Raw genomic sequence first — 11,038 nt, forward strand, 5'->3', positions numbered from 1 at the left:
GGCTACCATCAAGAATTACTATTAGATTTCACTTATGCCTTACTGCTGTACCCTTTGTAAACTTTAAAACAAGATGTAATACAGTGCCATGGAGTTTTAACTAAACTCCAATTTTCCGCAACTAGCTAAAATTATTTCTTGCATATTAAGCACTATCTCAAGCCCTTTACATTTATTTAATTTTCAAAACCCTATGGGCTATTGTTTAACAAGTTATTTAAAAATTTTTAAAAATAGAACTGATTCAAGTAACTTGCTCAAGTCACAGAGCTAGTGGTGCACTAAGGATTTTAATTTTTAGCCCCATTCATTGGTCTTAACCACATTCTACCTTACCTCTTAAACCAAAGAGTTTATGCATTCTCGAACTTAAAATACATACCAGGTCCCATAACAGAGCAGAATGTGCGAATATTCCCTACTTACTCAAGCCAGCCCCATCCCTTGCTCTTCTCATTTGGTTTAAATAAAATTATTCTTTCATCCCTGCTTCCATTTTCGTATCTTGAAGGTAAACCTTCCATCCCTTCCCTTATACTCTCACCCTTGTTTCCTCTATGCTGGTTCCTGCCTTCAAAATGTCTTATTCTCCCATTTAAAGCCCTCAGTGTGGCACCCATTCTCATTCTCCTCTAACCTTTCAATGTCATCATACCTAAGATCCAAGGCAGGCCAACTGAGGAATTAGCTTTCTCAACTTCCAAAGCTCATACTATTCTGAAATGCCTCAGCTGCCTTTAAATGCTACACCTCATTCACACACAATGGTCTTTTTTTTCTAACTGCCTACAGTAGTTTATAGTACAAATGATGTCAATTTAATATAATCCCATGGCTTACTGTGCCCCTTTTAGGCTTAAACATATCCTCCAGCCACTTAACAGAAACTCAGTATTTATTAGATTAAACCCTATTCCCGTTCCTCTATTAACTTTCAGACTCAGGCTGATTACAGAAATATATTTAACAACACAGTTTTACACAGAATGCTAAGAGTGCTTGTCTTCATATTTTAGAGAAGGGCTTGAAACAATATGGACCTTCTCTTCATATTCACACCATAGCACAGTCAAAGTGAACTGAAATAGATGCATTACAATGAAAATGTGCTTAACAGTTTTAAAGGCTTAATGGCAATAATCAGGGAAAGGAAAGAATGGATAATTTTCTTTTACACAACTGACTGGAAAATATAATAAAAAAAATAGTAAATAAAAATTTAATATGGTCTCATGCACCCAGAAGGAGGAAGAGCCCGATTTGGAGGGGTGATCACTATGTTCCAGTAATCTATCTGGAACTGCTGTGACTGCATGGTCATGGAATCGTCAATCCCCTTTCTGCCAGACATGGTGCTGCCAATCTCCTTGACTTGATAGCCAGGTCTCTTAAGATCAGTAAAAACAACTGCAAAATTGGAGTGCCCTTCTGTAACTGGGTTTTATCTATGTTTTTGGCTAAGCTGCAGAAATGAATTTCAAGAGCGCATCAGGTGAGTTAGGCCAGTAATTTATTAAGGTAAGGAGGGAAGAGAAATGAGAGAAAATATCAGATCACAGGTCCCAGGTAGAAAGGAAGGGGCTGAAGAGTGATACAGAGGGCTGATTTACAGACTATAATTCCCTATTTTAGATTATAAATGTCCAGGTTTTACTTGTATGTTGATCCATGGCGGGGGGAAGGACATGGTGAGGGCAGGACACAGAAGGCAGGAACAGGGTAGGACCATTGCCACGACTGGCCCTGGGACAAGGCAAAAGCAAGAGAGCAAGAGAGCAAGAAGTCTTTTTGCTTACTTTATAAACCATTAATTATTCTGTCCCTTTGCTAATGGCAGGGGAAGAGTTCCAGCTGTTTGACATCGTGATTAATTATACCTCCCATCAATCTCCCAGGAAGGCCCAATTATGAAGTCCTTGGGGAATATACCGGACCTCTCCTGTCTTCTGGAGGAAATCTTGTTCTGGATGGCAGAATCTTGTGTGTATGTGGTGTGTGTGTGTGTGTGTGTGTGTGTGTGTGTGTGTGGTGGGGATCTTCAACAGCCATCTTGGGGTTATTGGTTTCCACATGGACTTTTTTCCAGGTTCCAGATCCATCCATTGATTCCCTATCTTACTAGTCAGCTTCACCTCTTTCTGGTTTCTGGGTAGATTTCTTTTTCCTAAATTAGTCAGTTCTTTCCTGGTTGCACCCATCCAAGGGTAGATCTGCAGCTCACTGGAGGGGACGTTTTCGGTGGAAGAACCCATTTATCCTGTGGTGGCTGCCATCTTTGGTGGTGCAGAACCTCAGCAGCAGGGGGCATGTCTTTTCCCAGTGGATCAGCTTCTCGGGTTCCCTCTCAATTTCCTCCTGGGTAACGTGCGACTCCACCAACATCTTTCTCCTACCACTGACGAGTCCTCGGCTCTCTAATATTTCTTATAGTTTACACCTGCTAGTGATACATTCTTTTAGATTTTACATATCAGAGAACTTTTCTATTTCATCTTCATGAGAACATTGATTTTTTTTGGGTAAAGAACTCTGGGTTGACAGTTTATTTTTTAGTACTTTCAGGAAATCGCTCTACTGTCTTCTGGGGTCCTTTGTTTCTAATTAGAAATTTGTTATATTCTTATCTTCTCCCCAATGTATATAATGTACCTTTTTGTCTTTCACTACTTTATCACTGGTTTTAAGCAATTATGGTGTTTCCTAATGTGTATTTGTCATGATTCTTATTTTTGTGTGTGTTGATCTTCTTGTATTGGTAGGTCAATATTTTCCTAAAATAAGGAAAATTTGGGGAGCATTAGATTTTCAAATATTTTCTGCTCTCCTACATCTCCTCTCCTACAGGAATTTCAAATACATGTGTACTTTGTCAACTGAAGATTTTATAACTCCTTGTTGCTGTTAATTTTTAAACAGTTTTTAAAATACGTGTTTTTCACTTTAGATAGTTTCTATTGTTATTCTTTCAAGTTCACAAAACTTTTCTTCTGGTTTATCTGTTCTATCTTTAAACCCATTCTGTTTAATTTTCGTCTCAGATATTAAAGTTTTTATCTCTAGAAATTTATTTTGCATCTGTTTTAATTTCTATGGCTTTGCTTAACATGTTCATTGTCTCCCCTGACACCTTGAACATATGGAATACAATCATATTGGCTACTAATTTTATTCCTGATGTAATTTTTGCATCCTTTTTGGTTAATTAAAATTTATCCATATTATGGGTCGCATTCTGTCTCTTTGCCTGTGTGGTAATTTTCAATTGGAAGATAGAAATTTTCAATTCTTTGTTTTGGAGAACAATTAAGTTAGTTGTAAATTTTGTGCTTCTCTCAAGCCTTGTTAGGCAAGGTTAGAATCATATTTTGTAGCATTACTATGGTGATTTGAAGCTGTATGCAACCTAGAAAAGCATGTTCTTAAATCTAACCCATTCTTGTGAGCTTAAACCCAATATAAGTAGGAATTTCTGATGAGGTTGCTCCAGTTAAGGTGTGTCCCACTTCAGTCAGGATGGGACTTAATTCTGCATGGGGATCCTTTATAAATGGAATGAGTACAGATAGAGAGAAAGCCATAGGAAGCAAGAAGTTGAAAGCAACAAAACCCAGAAGAGGAGAGACTAGCAAATGCTGCCATGTGCTTGCCATGTGGCAGAGAAGGCAAGAATCACTGGCAGCTGTTCTTTAGGAAGAAAGCATCATCTAGGTGAGGACTTGATTTGGGTATTTTCATGTCTTCAAAACTGTAAGCTAGTAAATTCTCATTGCTTAAGCTATTCCATTCATGGTGTTTTCTCAGAACAGCCAAAGAAGCTAAAACATTTACTTTTACCCATTAAGTAAAGCAAAATCTCTTATTACTGTAGCCAATGCCTCTTAAATGAGAGGTTTTCCACTATGACTTCATAAAAGACACCATCTCTGACCTCCTATGAGTTCTGCTTATTTTTTTCTTCTTTTCCTTTCATGCCAGAGTTTCCCTAGTCTTGGGTAGTTTTCTATGTCTTAAGAAAAAATGCAATACAGACGTTAAGTAAATGAAATTAATGGCTAAGAATCATATAAAGAAAAAAACTAGTTCTAGATTTCATAGGTTATTATATGCAGGTTATATGTTAACAAGTAAAAAGTATATGCAAAGAAAATATGAATTAAAAAGAAAATTTAACCTCTCAGCTATGCAATAATATGGATGTTTTATAGGTAATATGTAAAGTAACAGGTTATGTGAATTAATGTTTCTGTGCTACATTCTTATAGATAAAATGAGTTAAAAGTTAAACATTAGTGAAAAGATTTTGGAATATAGATAGAGAAATCACATCTTACAAGATAGAACTGATTTAAATTTATTGTTCGTCTTTTCCTTTTAATGTAAACATAAATTTTGATTCATTTTCATTTCTAGACTCTGATTCATTTCTTCACATGCCATTTTTTTTCTTAATGATATTGTAGAACATTTTTAATGAGATTCTTTCTCTGAGAATAAGTCGTTGTATTTCCAACTTTGATTAGCACATCTAATGCTCTAGAGGAAAAGCTGTAAGCTCACTCATAGTCCTAGAGGGATTTTTCTTGAAAGAATTGAAACTAAACTTTTAAAAAATAAATTTAATAAATATCTTAACAAAATTTTAGGCAAAATATTCTCTTTTCCAAGGAAAAGAAAATAAAATTCTGCATCCAATTAGCATTTTAAATTTCTATTGTAAAATTAGTCATGAAATCATATGATTAATTTTATTATGATTTCTGAAAGTCAAAGAGATTTTTGAGGATATTTTAAAAATGCAAGGTACATATAAACAATTTTATAAGAAGACTTTCTTTTTCCATTGTATTAGTCAGCCAAAAAGAATGCTGATGCAAAGTACCAGATATCCACGGCTTTTATAAAAAGTCTTTATTTGGGATAAAAGCTTACAATTACAAGGCCCTAAAGAGTCCAACTCAAAGTACCCTAAGAGGTTCCTCCTCCTGGCTGCCAAAATCTGCAAAGGTTCAGTCTTCCTCTGCATCTTGAGGCTATGTAGGTCCATCTTCTTCCCATCTCAGCTGTAGGCTGGAGGACTTGTTTCTTTCCAGGCTCTACTGATCTCTTCTCTTCATAAGGTCAGCTGTAGACTATCATGCAAGTGGCTCATATCTCTTCTTGGAACCACAGGATCAAAGTTCATTCCTCTTCCATGTGTGTGGAACTTTGTGTATTTCTTCTTCTGTGTATCTACTTTTGTGAATCTCTTGACTGAGTGTCCATTTATCCAGCCCACAAAGTGGACAGGAACTCAAACTGAGTCACCCTAATGTAGAGGTCAAATCAAAGCCCTAATCCTGACATAATTTAATCATAGCCATCTCAGCTGAATCTAATACAATCAAAGGGTATCATACCCAGAGGAACAGACCAGTTTATAAACATAATCTATATCTCTTTTTGAAATTCATAAGTAATACCAAACTGCTACACCAATGAAAATATTGTAATATTTTACCTTCATCAAATATAGCATGTGATATAGGAACTATACTTTGATATGATCTTTCATATTAAATTATATTTAATGTAGAATTTTAAAAATTTGAGAATTGTAATTGAGTCATGATAATTAAAAATAATGGAGGATAGAAAACATGGGCAGAAGAGGAAGAGAAAATGGAAGAAAGGAATCAGGGAGGAAAGGAATGAATGAAGCAAGAATGGAGTTCTGTCACTTTATTTTTAAGGAGTTACTGGGAATTGAACTAAGGGCCTCGTACATGGGAAAAGGTGCTCAACCACTGACCTATATCCATTCCCCAATGAGAGTTGGCTTTCTTATTTGTTTGTTTTTAGGAGGTACCAGGGATCAAATCTGATACCTTATAAATGGGAAGCCAGCACTCAGCTACTGAGCTACATCCACTTCCTAATAAGAGTTGTTTTTTTCATTTGTTTGCTTGTTTTTAGGTGGTGTCAGACATTGAACCAAGGACATTGTATATGAGAAGCAGGCACTCAAACCACTGAACTACACCTCCTTCTCTGCCTTGTAATTTTAAAGTGGGCTTGATTCTACCTAAAAATAATCCACATGCAATGAAATTATATTTAAAAGTATATTAAACACAAATCTCACTTTATTTAGTTATAACCAGTCAAATCATAAACATAAATTATGAAAGAATGCATAAGACACTTCAAGTTTAAATTATTTGCCATTCTTGTTTCTCATTGCAACTTTGTTATTATATTGACATTTAAATTAATAATGGCTGCTTCTTTATTAAAAGTTGAAGATGACAAAGATTTCAACATGCAAACAACATATTTTTTGTTTGTTTAATATGTGGGCAATTATCGTAGTATTTTACCCATATTAAAATGTATATTTTGCTTACACACTTCATTTAGCTTTCTACCTTACATTTCCAGTTCTCATATGACTAAATCTTTGAGAATAACTAAGGGTTGTGGTAATTTGAGAATGTATGTACACCAGAAAAGATCATGTCCTTAGAGCTAATCCATTCACATAAGAATGTACCTATTTTAAGTGGGAACATTTGATTAAATTAATTCAATTATGGGCCTTGGTTCAGCATAATTCAGTAAACTGTACTCCAAGATGGGTCTTAATCCTCTTACTGTTGTCCTTCATAAATAGGATGGATATGGAAAGACAGAGCAGGAGAAAAGACCCAGAAGCCCAGAGAAGAACCTATAGAGGCTGAGAGAGAAAGCCATGACAGTAAGAAGCTAAAATCAATGGAACTCACAAGAAAACAAATAAACATAGAAGGAATAGACAAAAGCTGAAAGCAATAGAACCTGGAGAAGTCAGAGACTAGCGCACATTGCCATTGAGCCCTGCCATGTGATCATGTGGTAGAATTCTTGAATTGCTAGAAACTGTGTTTTTGTGTAGAAAGCTTTACCTGGTTCTTTGATTTGGACACTTTCCTCAGCCTCAGAACTATTTATTAGTTAATAAATCCCCACTGTAAAAACAAACCGCTGATTGTATATTCCCTAAAGTACCAACTAAAACAAGGGAATAGTCAATAATTAGTCCTAAGAAGATAAAGAGGAAACATATGATTGATTTATCTTTAGGGATTAAGAATACCATTTTTGAAGAGTCCACATTTGAAGAAAGCAGGGATTTGTCAAGAAAGAAGAACTGACCTTTTGCTCCAGAGAAAGTTTACCTTTTCTTTTCTAGTTGATATTGTGCTTGGGATAGTTTAAATTAGTCCTCTAGGGACTTGCTTGAATCTCATATGGAAAATGATAAAACCAAATAGAGATACTGACCTAAGATCATTAAGCACTTATCAAATGGACATTCAGGCTATTAATTTTCTTTTAGACTTGGAACTAAGTTTATATAGATCGAAAGGGAAATTGAATTCACATAAAATAAATGGAACATATTTTAAATAAATTATTTTTCTTCCAATATTATAAAGGTGTCTTAAGTCTTTTTTTATATCCTAATCCAGTTTCAAATGTCAGTTCAAAAATTAAAAATTAATGAATTTAAGTCATGAGTGATTGATTCATTTGAAATTTGCATAGCTATATTTGTGGTTTAAAATGGATTGATTTAAGTTGTGTCAAACAAGAAATAACAAATTAAACTTCAAAGCAACCAAGCTGTCTTCTTGGAAAGCACAGTTTCAGGTAGCAACGTAATTCATGCCCTGTCTTGGTATATCCAGACAAGGGATTTGAAAGAAAATGATGAGACAAGTTGTTTGTGGTTGGCGAATATTTGTGGTATTCAAAATATCCTTTAGATTTGATAGTTTACTGAAGTTCTTTATCTTGTGGTTTGTTTTATGGTGTCTGGATATTCTTGGGGTTTTGAGCAACCTTGTTGCTGAGGCTCCACCTACTTTGGAAGTTTGTGATATCTGGCAGATATTTACCTAAGAGTAATCACCAGAATGAATCCCTGGCTCCATTGTAAATCTCTTAGCCATAGTAATACTATTCTATTTCTTTTTATAGCCGTTATTATGTCATATTGAGGAGGCAATAGTAGAGAGTAAAAAACAGGACTGCCTAGTTTCATATATTAGTGCTGCCCATTATTAACTACACAGTCTTTACTTAAAGCCTTTTAACTGGTTCATTTTCCTAATTGGTAAAATGAATATAATGAGATAATATATGTAATTAATATATTTTAGGCTATTTCAAAACACGAAGCAAGTCTCAGTAAATATTAGTTGCTTGTTTTAGGTTGCTAAGCTGCTAAAAGCATATATGAAAAATGGGTTGGCTTAAACAATGGGAATTCATTATCTTACAAGTTTGCTGGTTTAAAGTCATGAAAATGTCCAAATCAAGGCATCATCAAGATGATGCCTTCTTCCTGAAGACAGGCTGCCAGTGATGTTGGACTCCTCTGTCAAAATGGCAAGGCACATGTGCTTCTGCTTCTTTATTCCATGGCTTTATGACTTCCTCTCCTTATTCATCCCATTTATGAAGAACTCCAGTAAGAGAAATAATAGCCATGCTGGGTCATGCCTTAACTGAAGTAACCTAATCAAAAGGCCCTATGAACAATAGGTTTACACCCACAGGAATGGATTAGCTGTAAGAAAATGATTTGCTATGGTACATACAGTTTCAAACCATGACACTCACCCTCTGGACTCCAAAGACATGTTCTATATATATATGCAAAATATATTAATTCCGTCACTTGATCCCTAAAACCTTCAATCATTTCAGTAACAATGCTAAGTGCCAAGTCTCATCAAAATTGGTTCTAAATTGGGTCTGTCCTGAGATACCATTTTGCTCTGACTGTGGACCCGTGAAATCTAGAGAACAAGTTATCCACTTCCAATATACTGAGAAGGGACTGGCATAGGATAAACATTCCCATTACCACAGGGAGAAAGTGGAAAGAAAACAAGTGTCATGGGTTCCAAACAATTCTGAAACCTGGCAGGGCATATTCCATTAAATTCAAGTGCTTGTGCAGCAGCCATGCTCTCCACAAACACTGGGGTGAAGATTCCAACATCTTCAAGAATTATGGTAACAGGCTCTCAGTTCCACCCTTGTCAAGTATCCAGGTGATTTCTGAACTCTTGGCTCCACCATCCTCAAGCTTTGGGGTAGTGGCCAGGCTCTCCACAATCTCCCAGGCAATCTGAGAAACCTGAGTTTATAACAGTCTTCCTGAACAATGGGGTAGAAGACCTGCCCTCTCTATACACTGGGTCATACTCACCATTTCCACATATATGGGTGGGTCATGCTCTTGGCCTAAGAAGATGTCTTCGGTCCAGGCTTCAGCTTCTATGGTTCTGCCTTTGAAGTCATTTTTCCTTCAATCTGTCCCTTTTCTCTCCCTTTTAGTGCAGACAGGCAGTGGTTCCTTTCATATAGATCTCACATGAAACTTGTCAGTTCCATAGTACACAGGGTTCCAAACCACCAGATAATAGAACTTCCCACAAAATCTTTATGGATAACTAAAATTCCAATCCCAACTTGTACTGAAATGGCTCACTGGGTTCATGTTTAGCTAAACCCTCACATGGAGCACTATTCTTTAGGGACTTGCTTTCCAAATGCTTAGAATTTTCCAAACCATCAATTTCTGGTTTCTGTGAACCCAGGAAATCAATTCTCAGCTTGATCCCTTTCCTCTCACATTTTAGAAGAAGCTGCAAGGAGATATCAGGTCATACTTTCCACATTTAGTTTGGAAGTCTCTACCCAGCTAAATACCCAAGTTCCTCACTTTCACATTCTGCCTTACATCCAACATCTGAAGACAGTTTTGCAAAGTTCTCTGCCACTTTATTTCTTTTCTTCTTTATTTTCTTTTACTGTTACATTAAAAAAATATGAGCCCCCCATATACCCCCAACGCCACCCACCCCATCCCTCCCACATCAACAACCTCTTCCATCATCACGGCACATCCACTGCACCTGGCAAATACATTCTGGGGCACTACTGCACCACATGGACAGTGGTCCACATTGTAGTCCACATTTTCCCCCAGTCCACTCAATGGGCCACAGCAGGACACACAACATCCATCATCTGTCTCTGCCACCACCCAGGACAACTCCAAATCCTGAAAATGCCCCCACACCATATCTCTTCTTCCCACTCCCGACCATCAGTAGCCACCATGGCCACCCTCTCCACATCACTACTACTATTTTTTCCCTTACTCATTACAATAGTTCCCCAGCAGAACACCAGCAAGTCCACTCTAATCCATACTCTCTTCCTCCATCCTTTGGACTCTGGCAGGTTATGTCCAGTCCTCCTCTACATCAAGAGGGGGCTTAGATTCCACATGGATGATGGATGCAATTCTCCTGCTTGTAGCTGTAGGCACTCTTGGCTCCCTGGTGTGGCGATTGACTCTCATCAGAAGTACTTTTAGTGTCCATATTTCTACCAATAGTCTCCTCAAAGCAATCTAGATGTTTCTACCAACCACCTCACAATTCTTCTTGCCTCTTCGTATTACCTATTTTTAAAACCTTTCTAACATTTTTGGTATTTGCAATAACATCATTCTACCAGTACCAAAATCTGTTTTAGTTTGCTAAGCTGCTGAAAGTATATATCATAAAATGGGCTAATTTTGAACAATAAGCATTTTTTAGCTCACAGAGTTATGAATCCATGCAAATATCCATGAGTATATCTTTTGAAGCCATGAGAATATCCAAATTAAGACTTAATCAAGGTGATGCTTTCTTCCCAAATAGTGGCTTTTGGTGATCCTGGATTCTTCTGTCATATGGCAAGTCACATGGCAGCAACTGCTGGTCTCTTCCTTCTCTTCTGGGTTTCATTGCTGTCAGCTTATTGCTTCTGTGGCTTTCTCTCTGTCTTCATATTCAACCCAATAATAAAGTACTCCAGTAATAAAGATTAAGATCACCCTGAGCCACAACTTAACAGAGGTAACCTAAGCAATAGATTTATACCCACAGCAATGGATTCTATACTGTGAATTACCATATCATGATTTTCCGGGGCACATAGAGTTCCAGATCAC

General features: G+C 36.7%; 1 pseudogene; it reads right to left on the reverse strand.

The window, feature by feature from the left end:
* Nucleotides 1-1,219: 1,219 nt before the first annotated feature.
* LOC101421341 (histone deacetylase complex subunit SAP18-like) lies at nt 1,220-2,382 on the reverse strand (annotated as a pseudogene).
* Nucleotides 2,383-11,038: the final 8,656 nt, after the last annotated feature.

The sequence above is a fragment of the Dasypus novemcinctus genome, chromosome 2 (genome assembly GCF_030445035.2).
Source record: "Dasypus novemcinctus isolate mDasNov1 chromosome 2, mDasNov1.1.hap2, whole genome shotgun sequence".
In the NCBI taxonomy this organism is placed as follows: domain Eukaryota; kingdom Metazoa; phylum Chordata; class Mammalia; order Cingulata; family Dasypodidae; genus Dasypus; species Dasypus novemcinctus.